We start from the raw sequence: 20,542 nt of genomic DNA, 5'->3' as shown, positions 1-20,542 counted from the left end.
AGGGAGTTTGAGAACACAAAACAGTAGTATTACTGTACAGCAGCCTCAATTCATGTCAATATGTTTACCTTTCTACAAGCAGTCACCTTTACTTTAGCTAGAAATTATAGCAGTTAAGAGCTAACTTTATGACAATTCAAAGAGTGAATGCTGTTCATTAAATTAAAAAAAAAAAAAAAAAGCAATCTAGAATGCACAGAGGAACTTGCAAATAAAGATGTGGCAGTTTGTCTCCAGAATGGGTAAAACTGGAGCATGGCTGATAACTCAAAAGGAGACCGATGCTGCCACCTTGTGTCATTGTAGAAAAATGCTAGGACTCCCAAAGTGAAAATTGTCATAGTTGGGGGATGGGGAATGGTTGTAATGGGAATTCAGAATTTTTATATCATATGTGAAATAATAATAGCCCAGAGTTTTTGATATTTTCCTGATCCAGTACTTATCATTCATGTGACAGGTATATATTGAGTATCTGATATGTACCAAACAATTTTAGGAGCTAGGGATATGGCAATGAACAAAGCAGACAAGAATTACTGTCCTCATTGAGGACCGATAATTAGGTCTCTAATTATCTCATATGTATGGACTCATTAAACAACTCTATGAGGAAGGTTTTCCCATTTTACAGATAAGGTTACTGGGGCACAGGGAAGTTAAGAAACTAGTCTAAGATTATGAAGTTTCTAAGTGGTAAAGCCTGGATTTGAACCTGGGCCGTCTGATAAAAGAGCCATTGAGACTTTAATCATTAATCCACACTGAATAAATTTGTCCTCTGTCTAAGGTGCACAAGGGAAAGATCAGTGGTTTCCCCAAGTGGCACTTTAGCTGTGTGTGTCTGGGAAGAAGGGTAGAAGATGTGAACAGTTTTGTGTTTGTGTGTGGGTATACACATACATATACATTTATGTGCATTTACTGAATTCATATGTATACATATTCTGTATACCTATTCACATACATTATGTGTGTATTTATTCACTGTATATATATGGGTGTTTATTCATTCATTTAATCACTCACACATTTTCATGAGCACCTGTTCTACACTAGAATTCATGCTAGATTCTAGAGATAATCAAATGAAAAGTTTATGGTCCCTTTCCTCAAATGACTCATTTTTAGTAGGAGAAAAACATAACCAAATACTTGCAATATTATCCTGACTCTCATCACATTTTATTATAAAGACTTAATTGGTTTCTTCAAAAGCCTGTACTCTTCAGACAAAAGCCAAACCTTTGTGCCTAGCATGGTACATAATAAGTCGTCAAAAAGTAGTTGTTGAATAAAAGGCTAGCAGAGAGTTATAAGTTCCACATAGGGCCATCAGGGAAAGTTTCACAAAGCAGATAAGGCAGGGCTGCATAATAAGGCTGGAAAAGACATGTAATAACTTGAGTACATAGAAACAAAAGAGTTAAACCATTCATAAAACTTAATCCCAGAAGGATCATTGATATAAACATGAATGATAAAATACAGCTTTTAGAATCGAACAAAGGAGAACCTATTCATGACTGTGGGGTAGGCAAAGATTTCCTATATGGGAATAAAAAACAATAATGACAAAAGAAGAGATACAAATTGGAATATTTTAAAATTAAGAACTTATATTTATGAAATACATCCGATGTCACTGAACTATGGCCTGTAGGTTAAATTCAGCCCACTACATGTCTTTGTACAGCCTGTGAGCTCAAAATGGTTTTTACGTTTTCACATGGTTGAAAAAACTCTAAAGAAGAAGAATATTTCATGATATGTGAAATGTATATGAAATGCAAAATTTTGGTGCCCATAAATAAAGTTTTATTGGAATGCAGCCACGCTTATTCATTTAATTGTATGGCTATCTACAGCTGCTTTTGTGCCACAAAGGCAGAGTTGAGTAGTTGCAACAGAGATCACATGGCCTACAAAGTCTAAAATATTTTCTCTCCGGCCCTTTACGGAAAAAGTTTGATGACAGCCAAAATACACAAGCAAGAAAGTGAAAAGACAATTAGGACAGATTAGGAAAAGATGTATATCCGCAAACAGAATTTATATCCAGAATGTATAAGGAACTACAAATCAATCAAAAATACAGACAACCCCCCAAATTTTTAAAGGTTCGGGGGAGAGGGGCAAGTCTTGAATAGGCACTTCACGAAAGAGGATATATGAATGACCAATAAGCGTAGGACAAGGTGCTCAACATAATTAGACATTAGGGAAATGCAAATTAAAAGCACTGTATATCTATCAGAATGGCTACAATTAAAAATCCTGACAATATCAAGTGCTGGTGAGGATGTGGACCAACAGGAGTGAAAACGGGTATAGTTGCTTTGAAAAATTCTTTGGTAATATCTACTAAAATTGAACATATGCATATCCTATGACCCAGCAGTCCCACTCCTATGGATGTGCCCAACAAAGATAAAGGCATATGTCTATCAAAAGATTTGTACAAGAAGGTTCAAAGCAACTTTATTCATGATAGCTCACAAACGGAAGCAACACAAATGCCAATCAAAAATAGAATGACTAAATAAATTAGGATATATCATACAGTGGAATACTATGCAGCAGTGAAAAAGAATGACCTGCATCTACGCAGAGGAACATGGATGAATCTCTCAGGCATAATGTTGAAAAAAAAGAAATTGACATGCAGAAACCCTAAGAAACTAATACCTTGAGTTACTATTTTATTTTCTTCAGTCCAACAAAAACTTTTCTTTCTTTCTTTAAATGTTAGAGGGTAGGGAAATGGGATACAGAGGGTAGAGACAGGAAGATGCGGGACCTTTGCACTGAATGTTCCCTCTGTTGTAATGTTCCCCTCCTTCAGCCCTTTATTCACCATGTCCACATCTCTCCTGACGCCATTAATTTATTTTTCTCCATAGAATTTATGCATCTTACTTGTTTGTTTCTTTCCTGTCTTCCTCCACCAGACTTCAAACTCTATTAGAATAAGAACTTTTGCATCTTACTTGTTTGTTTCTTTTCTGTCTTCCTCCACCAGACTTCAAACTCTATTAGAATAAGAACTTTTGTCTTTTTTCACCTTGTGTCTCCTTAGCGCCTGGCACTTAGCAAATATTTTTGAATTAGTGACTAGTCAACTTAGTAACTAATTGAATTACTAAATAATCAAACAAGTGAGTGAATGAATGAATGACCAGCTGGGATGGCACACACAAACGCTTCAGGAAGAGTTAATGATAAATTTAGATATTGTCAAGTCAGAGACCTCACGGGAGGAGGCCTGCTTTATTGATATTCATCAGATAAAGGACACAGCTGTGGAGTTTCATCTCTTAGCAGCCAGTGTCCCAGACCAACCCAACTCTCCTTTTCTCAGCAACTATAGTGTCTGCTTCACTGTTTAAACTGAATTCCAAATTTGCTAATTGCGTTCTATCTTCCCAGCCTGGACTGTGCCTCCTCTCTCAGACATTCCTTTTTCCATTGTCCCCTCTTCAGCAATGTTAACCGGGCTTTCTCTCCCATCTTACACTGTTGGGCGGTATAGTGGGCTTTCCAGTAGGAGAGGGTGTCTCAGGTTAATCTAATCTGGATAAAAGCTAAAAGTTTGATTAAGACAAAATTCAGGTGGAAAAATAAGGAAAGAAATGTTAGTCCCATTCTTCGAACATCTATTACACACTGGTGTCTTTCATGTATATTATCTCATCTCTTCATGTTAACCCTGTGAGATAATAGTAATAGTTACCACACATATCGGGCTTATATGCCAAGCCCAAAGCACTTTGCTTGTATTATCTAATGCAGCAGTCGCCAACTTTTTGGCACCAGGGACCGGTTTCGTGGAAGACAATTTTTCCACGGACGGGGTTGGGAGGATGGTTCAGGCGGTAATGCAAACGATGGGGAGCGGCAGATGAAGCTTTGCCACTCACCTCCTGCTGTGCAGCCCGGTTCCTAAGAGGCCATGGACCGATACCAGTCCGCGGCCCAGGGGTTGGGGATCCCTGATCTAATGCATGTACTATTTAATGCCCCTAGGAGATAGGTGCTTTTATTAATGAGATTCAAAGAGGTGAAGTAACTTGCCCAAGGTCACACAACAATAGTCATCGTGGAGCCAGGATCCAAAACAGACAGTTGGGGTCCAAAGTCTGTGCTCTTAACCAACAAGCTGTAATAACCCAATAGGCTACTATTTGACTATTAGAGGGTATTGCTATCTCCTGATGAAGGAATCAGGAAAGAAATAATTTTACTCAATGTCACAGTGCTAGTAAATGGCAGAGCCAATATCTGAACCCAATTTAGACCATATATCAAACTACCTATGTACATAGACGCTTTGTTGTTTTCAGATGCATCTCAAATTTAGCATGTCTGGAAAAATACTATCCCAAACCACTCTTCCGCTAGGGGTCTCCACCTAAGTAAATAGAATCTCCATCTACCAATATCCTTCATGCCCTACATCCAACCAGTCACCAACTTTCATTGCTTCTCCCTCCAAAGTAGATCACAAACTCTATCTCTTACCTCTGCCTCAACATCAACCATCCTTTCTTCCTTATCTACTGCAATAACCTTTTAATTGCTCTGGTTCTACATTTGCCCACTTCTAACTCTCCACACAACAGCCAGAATGATTTTTGAAATGGGAATTTGATTATGTCACTTACCTGCTTAAATCCTTTTTAAACTTTGAGACTTATGATAAAATTTAAAATCCTTCATAATGTGGTCCTTAACTAACTCTCCAGCTTATTTCCCACCTTGCTCATACACTCTGGGGACACTGGCTTTCCCTGTATTCCTCAAAGATACTAAGTTCCTTCCCAATTTGGAGTCTTTACATATACTGCTCCTCTTATTATGTTCTTTCCTCCCTTCTATTGCTTTCCATTTTTTAACAGCTTTATAAAGATGTAATTCACACATCAAAAAATATGCCCATTTAAAATGTACAGTTCAATGGTTTTAGTATATTCACAGAGATGAGCAACCATAACCACAATCAATTTTAGAACATTTTTATCATCCTCAAAAGAAACCTGAAAAAAATATATATATATATATAACTGAATCACTTTGCTATACAGCATAAGTTAACACAACATTGTAAATCAACTGTAGTTCAATAAGATAAAATTTTAAAAAAGAAACCTGTATCCATTAGCAGTCACCTCCCTATTTCCTCCAATCCCTCCAGGGCTGAATAGTCACTAACCTATTTTCTGTCTCTATGGATTTGCTTATTCTGGATATTTCATATAAATGGAGTCGTATAATGTATGGTCTTTTTTGACTGGCTTCTTTCACTTGGGTAATGTTTTCAAGGTTCATCCAAGTTGTAGCATGTATTAGTACTTCACTTTTTTTTTCTTACCGAGTATTATTCCACTGTATGGATACACCACATTTTTGTTTATACACCCATTGGGTGACATTTGGGTTGCTTCCACTTCTTGGTTATTATGACTAAAACTGCTCTAAACATTTGTTCCACTGAGAGACTTTAGCCTTTACTCAGAATGAAATGAAAGTCTATTTCAGAGCTGGGGTCAGAGGAGTGATGATCGGACTTGACTTTTAAAAGAATTATTCTGGATGTTTTGAGAGTAGACTGGATGTGGGCAAAGGTAGAAGCAGGACTCTCTAGTTTAGAGACTATTGCAGTAATCCAAGAGAAAGACAGTTGTGGGTCAATTTAAGGCAGTAGGTAAAGAAGGTGATGACAGAGGTCAGATTCTGGAAATACTTTGAAGGTAGAACCAACAGGATTTGCTGACAAAATGGATGTGTGGTAGGAGAAAAAGAGAGACGTCAAAGATGACTTGGAGGCTTTTAGCCTGGGTAACTAGAAGGATGGAGTTGCCATCCCTAGAGGTAAGAAGAACTGAGAGGGAAGCAGGTCTGGGGAGGACAGATCAGGAGTTCAGTATTGGACATGGAAAATTTGAAATATCTATTAGTTGTTCAGGATGTCAAGTAGACAGATGTATATTATAGATATCATTTTATTTGTCCTTGTAACATCAAATAACATACTACTAATTTAATTTTTTACTCATTCAGTGAACAATTAGTGAATGCCTAGATGCTTAAGGCACACCTGTAGGTACCCAATAAAGATAATCTAACTCTGTTTATGCCTCTGACAGTATTCTACATACTGCCAGTGAATCAGTGAAAGCAGCATGGGGTGTGGAGACAAGAATGTTAGCTCTGTCTCTGTTGCAATTGATTATGTGGCTTTGGGCAAGTATCTTCATTTGTTTGTGCTTCAATTTCTTCAACTTTAAAATGGGGGGTGGGGGTTGGACTTCCCTGGTGGTCCAGTGGTTAAGAATCCACCTGCCAACGCAGGGGACACGGGATCCATCCCTGGTTAGGGAAGATCCCACATTGCCGCGGAGCAATTAAACCCATGTGCCACAACTACTGAAGCCCATGCACCTAGACCCCGTGCTCCACAACGAAGAGTAGCCCCTGCTCGCCGCAACAAGAGAAAGCCCGCGTGCAGCAATGAAGACCCAGCGCAGCCAAAAATAAATTTTTAAAAAATGGGGGGGTGTGCAAGATGATAGCCAAGATCCCTCCCCCACCCCCAGCCCTAAAAATCCTTCAATTTGCTTACCTTAATTGAAACCTAGTTTTCCCCAGTTTACAGCATTTCCTTAAACTTTGCTGAGGAAGGCAGCTACTTTTCTTTCTGTTAATTCACTAAACAAAGAAAAAGAAGTTGGTCTATATATTCCTGACTCTCCATGGCCACTTCCATAACTTTGTTTCTCTTTCATAAATTTAACAATCTCTTCTTTAGAAAAACAAACAAATGAATCTTTTTATTATTATTACAAAAGTACTACATATTCAATGTAGACAAAAATTAAAATTTAATATTATGTTGTGTCTTCTTTCCCTTTGCTAATTTCTTTTTTTAATTTTTTTAATTATTTAAATTTTTAATTTTTTTTCATCTTTATTGCAGTATAATTGCTTTACACTGCTGGGTTAGTTGCTGCTGTATAACAAAGTGAATCAGCTATATGTATACATATATCCCCATATCCCCTCCCTCTTGTGTCTCCCTCCCACCCTCCCTATCCCAACCTCCCACCCTCCCTATCCCAACCCTCTAGGTGGTCACAAAGCACCGATCTGATTTCCCTGTGCTATGCGGCTGCTTCCCACTAGCTATCTATTTTACATTTGGTAGTGTATATATGTCAATGCCACTCTCTCACTTCGTCCCTACTTACCCTTCCCCTTCCCCATGTCCTCAAGTCCATTCTCCACATCTGCGTCTTTATTCCTGTCCTGCCCCTACGTTCTTCAGAACCTTTTTTTTTTAGATTCCATATATACGTGTTAGCATACGGTATTTGTTTTTCTCTTTCTGACTTACTTCATTCTAGGTCTATCCACCTCACTACAAATAACTCAATTTCATTTCTATTTATGGAGTAATATTCCATTGTATATATGTGCCACATCTTCTTTATCCATTCATCTATCGATGGACACTTGGGTTGCTTCCATGTCCTGGCTATTGTACATAGGACTGCAATGAACATTGTGGTACATGACTCTTTTTGAATTATGGCTTTCTCAGGGTATATGCCCAGTAGTGGGAATCCTGGGTCATATAGTAGTTCTATTTTTAGTTTTTTAATGAACTTCCATACTGTCCTCCATAGTGGTTGTATCAATTTACATTCCCACCAAGAATGTAAGAAGGTTCCCTTTTCTCCACACCCTCTCCAGAATTTATTGTTTGCAGATTTTTTGATGATGGCCATTCTGACTGGTGTGAGGTGATAACTCATTGTAGTCTGGATTTGCATTTCTCTAATGATTAGTGCTGTTGAGCATCCTTTCATGTGTTTGTTGGCAATCTGTATATCTTCTTTGGAGAAATGTCTGTTTAGGTCTTCTGCCCATTTTTGGATGGGGTTGTTTGTTTTTTTAATATTGAGCTGCATGAACTGCTTGTATATTTTGGAGACTAATCCATTGTCAGTTGCTTTGTTTGCAAATATTTTCTCCCATTCTGAGGGTTGTCTTTTCATCTTGTTTATGGTTTCCTTTGCTGTGCAAAAGCTTTTAAGTTTCAATAGGTCCCATTTCTTTATTTTTATTTTCATTTCCATTTCTCTAGGAGGTGGATCAAAAAGAATCTTGCTGTGATTTATGTCATAGAGTGTTCTGCCTATGTTTTCCTCTAAGGGTTTTATAGTGTATAGTCTTACATTGAGGTCTTAAATCCATTCTGAGTTTATTTTTGTGTATGGTGTTAGGGAGTGTTCTAATTTCATTCTTTTACATGTAGCTGTCCACTTTTCCCAGCACCACTTATTGAAGAGGCTGTCTTTTCTCCATTGTATATTCTTGCCTCCTTTATCAAAGATGAGGTGACCATATATGCGTGGGTTTATCTCTGGGCTTTCTATCCTGGTCCATTGGTCTATATTTCTGTTTTTGTGCCAGTACCATACTATCTTGATTACTGTAACTTTGTAGTATAGTCTGAAGTCAGGGAGCCTGATTCCTCCAGCTCCGTTTTTCTTTCTCAAGATTGCTTTGGCTATTTGGAGTCTTTTGTGTTTCCATACAAATTGTGAAATTTTTTGTTCTGGTTCTGTGAAAAATGCCATTGGTAGTTTGATAGGGATTGCATTGACTCTGTACATTGCTTTGGGTAGTATAGTCATGTTCACAAAGTTGATTCTTCCAATCCAAGAACATGGTATATCCCTCCATCTATTTGTATCATCTTTCACTGTCTTATAGTTTTCTGCATACAGGTCTTTTGTCTCCTTAGGTAGGTTTATTCCTAGGTATTTTATTCTTTTTGTTGCAATGGTAAATGGGAGTGTTTCCTTGATTTCTCTTTCAGATTTTTCATTATTAGTGTATAGGAATGCAAGAGAATTCCGTGCATTAATTTTGTATCCTGCTACTTTACCAAATTCATTGATTGGCTCTAGTAGTTCTCTGGTAGCATATCTAGGATTCTCTATGTATAGTATCATGTCATCTGCAAACAGTGACAGTTTTACTTCTTCTTTCCAATTTGGATTCCTTTTACTTCCTTTTTGTCTCTGATTGCTGTGGCTAAAACTTCCGAAACTATGTTGAATAATAGTGGTGACAGTGGGCAACCTTGTCTTGTTCCTGATCTTAGTGGAAATGGTTTCAATTTTTCACCATTGAGAACATTGTTGGCTGTGGGTTTGTCATATATGGCCTTTATTATGTTGAGGTAAGTTCCCTCTATGCCTAGTTTCTGGAGAGTTTTTATTATAAATGGGTGTTGAATTTTGTTGAAAGTTTTCTGCCTCTATGGAGATTATCATATGGTTTTTATTCTTCAATTTGTTAATATGGTGTATCACATCGATTGATTTGCATATATTGAAGAATTTTGCATTCCTGGGATAAACCCCACTTGATCATGGTGTATGATCCTTTTAATGGGCTGCTGGATTCTGTTTGCTGTATTTTGCTGAGGATTTTTGCATCTATGTTCATCAGTGATATTGGCCTGTAGTTTTCTTTTTTTTTGTAACATCTTTCTCTGATTTTGGTATCAGGGTGATGGTGGCCTCGTAGTATGAGTTTGGGTGTGTTCCTCCCTCTGCTATATTTTGGAAGAGTTTGAGAAGGATAGGTGTTAGCTCTTCTCTAAAAGTTTGATAGAATCGCCTGTGAAGCCATCTGGTCCTGGGCTTTTGTTTGTTGGAAGATTTTTAATCACAGTTTCAATTTCAGTGCTTGTGATTGGTCTGTTTATATTTTCTATTTCTTCCTGGTTCAGTATCAGAATGTTGTGCTTTTCTAAGAATTTGTCCATTTCTTCTAGGTTGTCTATTTTATTGGCATAGAGTTGCCTGTAGTAATCTCTCATGATCCGTCATATGTCTGCAATGTCAGTTAATACTTCTCCTTTTACATTTCTAATTCTGTTGATTTGAGCCTTCTCCCTTTTTTTCTTGATGGGTCTGGCTAACTGTTTATCGATTTTGTTTATCTTCTCAAAGAACCAGCTTTTAGTTTTATTGATCTTTGCTATTGTTTCCTTCATTTCTTTTTCATTTATTTCTGATCTGATCTTTATGATTTCTTTCCTTCTGCTAACTTTGGGGTTTTTTTGTTTTTCTTTCTCTATTTGCTTTAGGTGTAAGGTTAGGTTGTTTATTTGAGATTTTTCCTGTTTCTTGAGGCATGATTGTATTGCTATAAACTTCCCTCTTAGAACTACTTTTGCTGCATCCCATAGGTTTTGGGTAGTCGTGTTTTCATTGTCATTTGTTTCTAGGTATTTTTTTATTTCCTCTTTCATTTCTTCAGTGACCTCTTGGTTATTCAGTAGCATAATGTTTAGCCTCCATATGTTTGTATTTTTTACGGTTTTTTTCCTGTAATTAGTCTCATAGTGTTGTGGTCAGAAAAGATGCTTGATATGATTTCAATTTTCTTAAATTTACCAAGGCTTGACTTGTGACCCAAGATATGATCTATCCTGGAGAATGTTCTACGAGCATTTGAGGAGAAAGTGTATTCTGTTGTTTTTGGATGGAATGTCCTATAAATATCAATTAAGTCCATCTTGTTTAATGTATCATTTAAAGCTTGTTTTTCCTTATTTATTTTCATTTTGGTTGATCTGTCCATTGGCGAAAGTGGTGTGTTAAAGTCCCCTACTATTATTGTGTTACTGTTGATTTCCCCTTTTACAGCTGTTAGTATTTGCCTTATGTATTGAGGTGCTCCTATGTTGGATACATAAATATTTACAATTGTTGTATCTTCTTCTTGGATTTATCCCTTGATAATTATGTAGTGTCCTTCTTTGTCTCTTGTAATAGTCTTTATTTTTAAGTCTACTTTGTCTGATATGAGAATTGCTACTTCAGCTTTCTCTTGATTTCCATTTGCATGGAATATCTTTTTCCATCCCCTCACTTTCAGCCTGTATGTGTCCCTAGGTCTGAAGTGTGTCTCTTGTAGACAACATATAGATGGGTCTTGTTTTTGTGTCCATTCAGCCAGTCTATGTCTTTTGGTTGGAGCAATTAATCCATTTACATTTAAGGTAATTATCGATATGTATGTTCCTATTACCATTTTCTTAATTGTTTTGGGTTTGTTTTTGTAGGTCTTTTCCTTCTCTTGTGTTTCCCGCCTAGAGAAATTCCTTTAGCATTTGTTGTAAAGCTGGTTTGGTGGTGCTGAATTCTCTTAGCTTTTTCTTGTCTGTAAAGGTTTTAATTTCTCTGTCGAATCTGAATAAGATCTTTGCTGGGTAGAGTAATCTTGGTTGTAGGTTTTTCCCTTTCAGCAGTTTAAATATGTCCTGCCACTCCCTTCTGGCTTTCAGAGTTTCTGCTGAAAGACCAGCTGTTAACCTTATGGGGATTCCCTTGTATGTTATTTGTTGCTTTTCCTTTGCTGCTTTTAATATTTTTTCTTTGTGTTTGATTTTTGATAGTTTGATTAATTTGTCTCTTGGTGTGTTTCTCCTTGGATTTATCTTATATGGGACTCTCTGCACCTCTTAGACTTGATTGACTATTTCCTTTCCCACATTAGGGAAGTTTTCATGTATAATCTCTTCAAATATTTTCTCAGTCCCTTTCTTTTTCTCTTCTTCTGGGACCCCTATAATTCGAATGTTGGTGCATTTAACGTTGTCCCAGAGGTGTCTGAGACTGTCCTCAATTCTTTTTTTTTTTTTTTATCTGAAGGGTTGTGTGCTACATTGTACACACATGGTAATACTGATTGATTTTTACAGTGAAAATCTGCATTCTATGACATGTAATTTATTTCTCAATAAAGCTTCCTGATATAAAAGAGACATAGTCAGGTGATTACTACATCAAAGAAGAACCTGAATGTAATATATCAGAAGGAGAAAAGAAAGAACTTGGGGGAAAAATTGACAACTGAGAGATTTACAGTAGGGGTTTTCATGAATCCATTCAAGTTTGAAAGAAGAAGACCAGTAAGATCTCTAGGATATAATCAAGCCTTATTAAATAAGTCTCAAGGTAACACGTTTATTCTAGGTGAGGGTGCCTGTAAGGCATGGTACCAGGAAGAAACCTGCTCAAAAGGACCCAAAAAGAGAATGGTAGATGGAGTCTGTATTTGGGAACAATGAGAGTGTATCTCCACATTGGTTTTGCACAAATGATGGAGGTGAGGAGGAATGAAATGCTCTGGACTTCATTTTTTATTTCATGTATTTAACAACACAAGATCACAGGGGTAAAATATAGCACAGTACATTAAAGTCATCTAAGCTAGAAAGCAAAGAGAAATAGATAAAAAGAAGGCAATCAGATTAAATAATCATTGTTGGTTTTCTATGGAGTAAAAGTGAGACTCCAGTTATAGAGTGAAAATAAGGCTAAACCTATTCAGATAAAACTTTCAGAAAGGTCAGAATTCAAGCCAAGACATGGAAGCAACCTAAATGTTCATTGACATCTGAATGGACAAAGAAGATGTGGTGTGTGTGTGTGTGTGTGTGTGTGTCTGTGTGTGTGTGTTATACATAATGGAATACTACTCAGCCATGAAAAAGAATGAAATAATGCCATTTGCAGCAACATGGATGGACCTAGAGATTATCGTACTAATTCTGTCCTCAATTCTTTCCATTCTTTTTTCTTTATTTGCTCTGTGGTAGTTATTTCCACTATTTTATCTTCAAAGTCACTTCTCCGTTCTTCTGCCTCCGTTATTCTGCTATTGATTCCTTCTAGATAATTTTTAATTTCATTTATTGTATTGTTCATCATTGTTTGTTTGCTCTTTTGTTCTTCTAGGTCCTTGTTAAACGTTTCTTGTATTTTCTCCATTCTACTTCCAAGATTCTGGATCATCTTTACTATCATTACTCTGGATTCTTTTTCATGTTGCCTGCCTATTTCCTCTTCATTTGTTTGGTCTGGTGGGTTTTTACCTTGCTCCTTCATCTGCTGCGTATTTCTCTATCTTCTCATTTTGCTTAACTTACTGTGTTTGGGGTCTCCTTTTCCCAGGCTGCAGGTTCGTAGTTCCCATTGTTTTTAGTGTCTGCCCCCAATGGTTGAGGCTGGTTCAGTGGCTTGTGTAGGCTTCCTGGTGGAGGGGACTGGTGCCTGTGTTCTGGTGGGTGAGGCTGGATCTTGTCTTTCTGGTGGGGTGGACCGTGTCCAGTGGTGTGTTTTGGGGCGTCTGTGAATTTAGTATGATTTTAGGCAGCCTCTCTGCTAATGGGTAGGGTTATGTTCCTGTCTTGTTATTTGTTTGGCATGGGGTGTCCAGCACTGGAGCTTGCTGGTCGTTGAGTGGAGCAGGGTCTTAGTGTTGAGATGGAGATCTCTGGGAGAGCTCTTGTTGATTGATATTACATGGGGCCAGGAGGTCTCTGGTGGACCAATGTCCTGAACTTGGCTCTCCCACCTCAGAGGCTCAGGCCTGACACCTGGCCAGAGCACCAAGACCCTGTCAGCCACATGGCACTATATTAAATTCTCCCAGTGATATCTTGTTCTTGAATAGTTGTTTGTTGTACTGCTTCTCTTTCCCAGAAGAGAATGTAAAATCCTTGAGTGATGTTTCCTAGTCTCCCAGATACCTGCTGGTCTTGGAGGGTCTCCGGGGTGGGGGGGATGCAGCTGTTCATCACTTCACTCAGGCTGGGGAGAAGTACAGCAGCCACGACTGGGGTGTGTACAAAGTGCCTGTGGTGGCAGAGACCAGCAGGCAGTTGCAACAGACTCCTTTGCTAATGTCTTGTAACACTGTACTCACAGCTCTGGAAGCATCTGTAACATTTTGTCTGCTATTATAGTTATTTGTGTACCAGGAGATTGTACATTTCATGAGGTCAGTGATTGTGTCATACACATTTTTAGTTCTCATAGTGTTCAGTTCATTGCCTTGTCGATAACAGACACCCCAAAAATGTATACTGAATTAATGAGCGAGTCAATCAACCAACTATAACAAAATAAAATTTAAAATATTTAATATACAGGGGCTTCCCTGGTGGCGCACTGGTTAAGAATCCGCCTGCCAATGCAGGGGACACAGGTTCAAGCCTTGGGTTGGAAAGATCCCACATGCCACAGAGCAACTAAGCCTGTGCACCACAACTACTGAGCTACTGAGCCTGTGCTCTAGAGCCCACAAGCCACAACTACTGAGCCCCTGTGCCACAACTACTGAAGCCCACGCACCTTGAGCCCATGCTCCACAACAAGAGAAGCCACCGCAATGAGAAGCCTGAAAACCACAGCAAAGAGTAGCCCCTGCTCACTGCAACTAGAGAAAAGCCCATGCACAGCAACGAAGACCCAACACAGCCAAAAATAAAATAAATAAAATAAAATAAATAAAAAACATTTAATATACAATAAATAAAATTTCCCAGGAAGACAGTTTTGACATCTGTGGATAGTTTTTCTGCTCTTTTTGAGTTTTTATGTAATATCATTAAACTCCCTTTGATTTTATATGTACCTATGAGATCACTGGAATTATCTCTGGCACAGGCAAGATATTTCTAATTTTTGAAAAAAGTAGCATAATGGAAATATCACAGCAAGTAGAATCAGCAATTTGAATTCCAATCAGTCACTAAGTAGCTGTGTGACTTTGGGCAAGTTGCTGTCTCTTCTTAAGCCTCAGTTCCCAGTGTGAGAAAGCGAGAATTGCAGACCTTATATTCTGGGCTGATGTGGGAATACAACGAGATAATTAATGTGGAAATTCTTTGCAGACTGAAATGACCATAGTAAAAAAATAATCTTTAAAAAAAATTAATTTCTGAGAAGATATACTATTATTACATTATTTTTACTGTTAAAAGGATCATAATTCTTCAATGGAATAGGTTAGCTGACTCCTAGTTTAATGCTAAGATTTGATAGGGATTTTACTAGAGAGGCATGTTTTGTAATTTTCAAATAAGGGGACAGAGAAATATGTCCATAAAGATTTTGGAAATGTATAAAATCTTAGGGTCACCACACGTGGCTACACAATTCCAGGACCTCCATCCACGTGGACATATATGAAGGCCCCTGGTCTTGTATAGCATAGCAGTCTTGGTAGTCAGCCATGTGGTTAAAAAGCATGCAGAGCCTTAGAATGGAGCACCAGATAAATTCTGTGGATATTTTCAGAGATATATTTATAATTTATAGATGTTTAAGCCTCAAGGAAAAAAGGTGGGGGGGGGAGATAAAGACCATCTCTAATTTTTATGGGGTAAAATCTTCTCGAGGTAAGAAAGACTTAAGACAGCTTGGGGCTCAATATGATCGTTTGACAAGAGGAATTGTTTTAAGCAAGACATTGAATCACTGTCAAATATCATTCCAGCCAATGGGGAAAAACTTATAAAGCCCTTTGTGAGCCAAATTCAGAGCTATGAATGCTGGAAGGGGAAGACCCTTTTCCATTCCCAGTGATACCAGGAAGGGAAGCAGCAGCAGTTTTGGAATGAGCCCAGCAAGTGTCAGAGCAGCAGGGAGACCTGGAGTAGCTGTAGCACCAGGAAGAAAACTTCATCCAGGACCCCATGTGAAAGGCAGCCACTTGGGGGCTTGGGATCCCAGTGACCTCACTGAGAAAGTTTAACAATATTAAAGGTGGTCCCACAGTAACAAAAAGAAAGGGTTTACACAAAGGGACTTGTCACTCAATCTTCTATAAGAATGATAAGCCTGTTTATCTTTTTTTTTTTTAACTTTTTTTTTTTTTACAGTATTATTTAAATTCAAATTTTCCATTTTTTAACCCAGTTGGTAATATAGTCATAAAGAAGATATTATCTTACAGTTGAATCTGGGCAAAGTATTTTGTCTATTGCCCTAATCTGTGAGTTGGAATAAAGGTAAAGGTCACTGCCTCAAGGTAATCACACATAAAAGTTTGTGTTCTTTCCTTGATTATTCTTTCTAGGTCATTCTTCTGGGATAATCAGTAGTTATTCAGGTTTCAGGATTTGATACAGATACTCTCTCTTGAAATAGGGCAGGAAACAGAAAACAGGAGAAAATATTAGGACTGATGTTTGAGGAAGTTCCTTAACCCTTAATAGGCATGTTTCTGAATTTATTTTTTTTAATTTGGAGGATAATGGATGTCTTCCTTGAATTACGTAAATGATTCATTTGATTAAACTTGATATTACGATAGTACAGAGTCAGGATGAACTATTTACTAGCACGTGTGACCACGGGCAATTGACTTCAGCTCTCTGTCCCTAGAGTTTCCTGATAGTAGAATGAGGAGGCTAGCTCTGCTTTGAAGTGCTCCTGGGCAGACTAAATAAAGAATGTATATAAAGTCCCAAATAACATGCTCAATTCACAGTAAGTGTTTTATATTTCAGCAATGTAATGGGAGGACTCCCTAGAAACTACATTCTGTCATGGAGGATTAATGCTTCACATACGGTAACTAACTGAAATGCTCAAATTTCTAAAATGTATAGACAAATGAGAAAGGAAACTTAGTATTCTAAACCAGGCAAACAAATTCATTAAAACAGAACGAGAGCTAAGGAGGAAAACAAGACTGTGAGTTCATGTAGACCAATAAAAATCTTCCTCTGAAAAAGCCTGGGAGGCTGTTGAAATTCTTCCTAGGCTTTGTCATCTGACCTCTAGATTATTTGATTGTATCTAAGTAGGAGGAAGGGTGATAGGATCTATACTCCTCCCCTCTGCAATTAACAAGTTGCAAAACTGGTCTGTGACCACCTTTGCCACGGAAATAAGGTATCTCAGCAGAATTAATTCTTTAATGCATAAACATCATCAAATTTTAGAGCCCTAAGAACTCTTAGTTGTAGTGTGGACCTCATTATATAAGAAGGAAGTTATTTTAGGAAGACTAAGGAACTTGCTTAAAATAGAGAAAGACCAAGATCCCAGATTTGGGGTGATCTGTTTTTTGTTCTTCTGTTTTTTTGTTTTTGTTTTTCAGTTTAAATGAATTGAATTTTTTAAAAATCCCAGATCTTCTCATTCCTAGTCCTGTGCATTTTTCACCACACCACATTGATTTTGTTCCTGTTTTGTTTTGTTTTACATGTAAAGGATTCTGTTTCACCAAAGAAATCGAGGGGAAAAGAGACTTTACATTCATATACCTATTCCTCTGCCTCCTAATCCATAACTCTTATACATGTGGTTTTCAATCAGAGATATTTAGAAACATAGGATGATATTTTTTAGTAGTAGTGCTAAAATAACTTAGCACTCTTTTTAAAAAGACATCAAAATTGATACCTGGCACCATAACATCACAATGTCTAGATTCCAGTGAAAAATTGCAAAGAAGCAAAGAAACGTGCAAAGAAGCAAGGAAATGTGACCCATAATTAGGAGAAAAATAAGTTAATATAAACAACTCAGAAATGACAGATGTAGGCACGAGCTTTAAAACAGTTCAAGAATTTAAAGGAAAATATAAATACAATGCAGAGGAAATTAAAAATTTGAAAAAGACTAGAATGGAAATTCTACAGTTGAAAAATACAATATCCTAAATTTTAAAAATTCACTGAATGGGTTTAACAGCGTAGGTACTACAGAAGAAAAGATGAGTGAATCTGAAGACATAGTAAACTGGAATATAGCTAAGTGAAGCACAGAGAAAAAAGACTGAAAAAGAATGAGCAGTTACAATGACTTGTGGGATAACACAGGCATATCTCGTTTTATTGCACTTTGCTTTATTGTGTTTTGCAGATAGGCATATTTTACAAATTGAAGGTTTGTGGCAACCCTGCATCTATTGGTGCCATTTTCCCAACAGCATTTGCTCACTTTGTGTCTCTGTGTCACATTTTGGCAATTCTCCCAGTATTTCAAAGTTTTTCATTATTATTATATTTGTCATGGTAATCTGTGATCACTCATCTTTGATATTACTTTTGTAATTGTTTTGACATTTTTTAGCAATAAAGTATTTTTAATGATGATACAGACATTGTGTTTTTAGACATAATGCAATTGCACATTTAGTAGGCTACAGTATAGTGTAAACATAACTTTTATATGCACTGGGAAACCAAAAAATTTGTGTGACTCACTTTATTGCAATACTTTATTGCAGTGGTCTGGAACCGAATCTACAGGGTCTCAGAAATATGCCTATTTGTCATGTAATATATACGTAATTTGAATCCCAGAAGAGGAATAAAGGCTGAAAAATCTCCAAATTTGATGAAAACTATAAACCCACAGATCCACGAAATTCAACAAATAGCAAGCAGAATACACACACACACACACACACAATGGCACATCATAAACACATTACTGAGCACCAGTGTACAAAGAAAATCTAAATGCAACCAGAGGAAAATAGACATATTACACATATGAGACATTGTCAGAAAAAATTCTAGCCAGAAAAACATATAACAATATACTGAAAGTTTCTTGGGAGGGAGATGTCAATCTGGAATTATATACCCAGGAAAAATATCCTTTAACAATGAAAGTGAAATATAGATTCTTTCAGACAAGAACATGAAATCTATTGCCAACAGACCTGCACTACAAGAAATAATAAAGGAAGTTCTTCAGGCTAAAGGAAACTCATCTCAGTGGATTGGGGCATGGATTGTCCCTGATCCAAGGTTGTGGCCAATTGCTAAAACCCTTAGGTGGTAACTTGAAAGGATGTTCTGGTGAAGGGGATTCCTTGGTTGGTGTAATGATTCAAGCATGGGAGTGGGAGGCCATGCATACAAAGACAATGGAATTGGCTAGTTGTTACTAAGTTGTATCTTACAGGTTCTCCCTCCTACAGAGGGATAATGAAAAGCTGAGGGCAATTAACAATGGAAAATTAATTGTGAAGGCCAGAGATCCTTTGTGATGTCTTAGAAAGAGTCCTACATCACCTGCAGTGAGAAGCAGAAAAAGTTAAAACCAAAAAGAACTAGAGAGAGTTCCTAACTTCAAAGACAATTGAACACATAGCCAAAGAAGGTCCATCATGCCCATGTCAGTGCCCTGGTTGGGAAAGCCTAGGATCCTGACCCATGGAATAGAGATAACTGCATATCCCCTGAAGATTTTTGCTCCCCAGACTTATCTAAACCCTCAGAACCTACAGAGGTGGCCTACCCTTCCTCACTTAGAGCCAGCATGCTCTTCATAGAGGAGGACACTCGAGGGATCTCTCCTTGACAGTGCACATGGACCCAGGTGCCAAGCCAGTTGCTCCACAGAGTAATAGCATAAGCCAGCTGAGTTCATGTTGAGCCTGGTAAGAGAGGATAAGGTTAGTACTCCAAATGCACTGTGAGAATTCATAAGCATGTTCCAGGTGGAGCCAGGGGTTACCTGTGGTACTGGATTTTAGAACATTTTATCAAAGGAACATAAACCTGAAAAAGGGAGAGTTTACTGACTTGGTGGGAACTCTCTTGAGATATTAGCTGTAACTCTCTTGAGATATTGGATGTAACACCCTTCTAAGACACTCAAGCGACAGTGCAAACTCACTGCCAGGGTGGCTGCAGGAAGTAATGGCTTATGCCAAGATAAGTAGAAATGCTTGAATTTCTGTGTATATGGTGGGCAGAGAGGATTAAAAAGTTCAGGCAATGGACACACTGGGGTAGACATACCATGTAAGGCTAAAAGACCCACCAGAAGACTTTGTTCCAGGGAAGTCCCAAAGATCATGCAATTTACCAAGGCCATCAGGTATACACCAGTGAGAGAGGCACCTGCATCACTAAGAAGTTTAGTGGTGGCTTTCCTCTAAAGGGCAGGTCTGACAGTAAGAGAGGTATGAGAACTTAGCTCATTGTTAGGAAAGGGGATGAGGCCAACAGGTAGTGTTTAACCACCAGAAGTCAAAGGCTCACAATGATCATAATAATGGGCAAAGTTGATGTAGCATCTAAGATACTGACCCACAGAATTGTAGAGATGGTTAATAGAACACAGTGTCCCTGGAGGCAAAACAGATGGGCAGTTGAAAAAAGGTACTGCTTTATGCCTCTAATAAAAACAAAGCAAGAATAGATAAACAGGGAGCTGAACACAGTGACCTCAATAAAAGTTGATGATTCCTTGATCAGTCTCTGACCTGTGGCAGATACCAAACTTGGAGTCCAATTTTTTCAGTCTGGGTGCAACCAGGAGATAGAAACCACACTGTGATTTAAACAAGGGAAGTTCAATATAAAAAATTATCAAGCAATGATAAAAGAGTAAGTATAAGATATAAATATACCTTGGGGCTGAGGGAGAGTAACCAAGAAACGACAAACAAGTACAGGAGTTCAGACCTCACTGGAGAATGTGTAGCTGCAGTCCACAAGATGATGAAAAATTCTCTGATTTCCCAGACCACAGCTGGTCCACAGTTGCTGGGAAAGCAGGAAACAACCCTCTGGAGCATAGGGAAGCCGAAACCAGTTGGCATGCACAGGTTGTAGGAGAAAGCTACTTCCCTGAGTAAGGGAGCTGAGAGCTTGAGTTTGTCATTTTTTTCTCTGTATGTGCTGAAGTGCTCTCAA

The sequence above is a fragment of the Balaenoptera physalus genome (genome assembly GCF_965194825.1).
Source record: "Balaenoptera physalus genome assembly, chromosome: 1".
Classification (NCBI taxonomy): Eukaryota; Metazoa; Chordata; class Mammalia; order Artiodactyla; family Balaenopteridae; genus Balaenoptera; species Balaenoptera physalus.
This window is presented reverse-complemented; position numbering follows the sequence as displayed.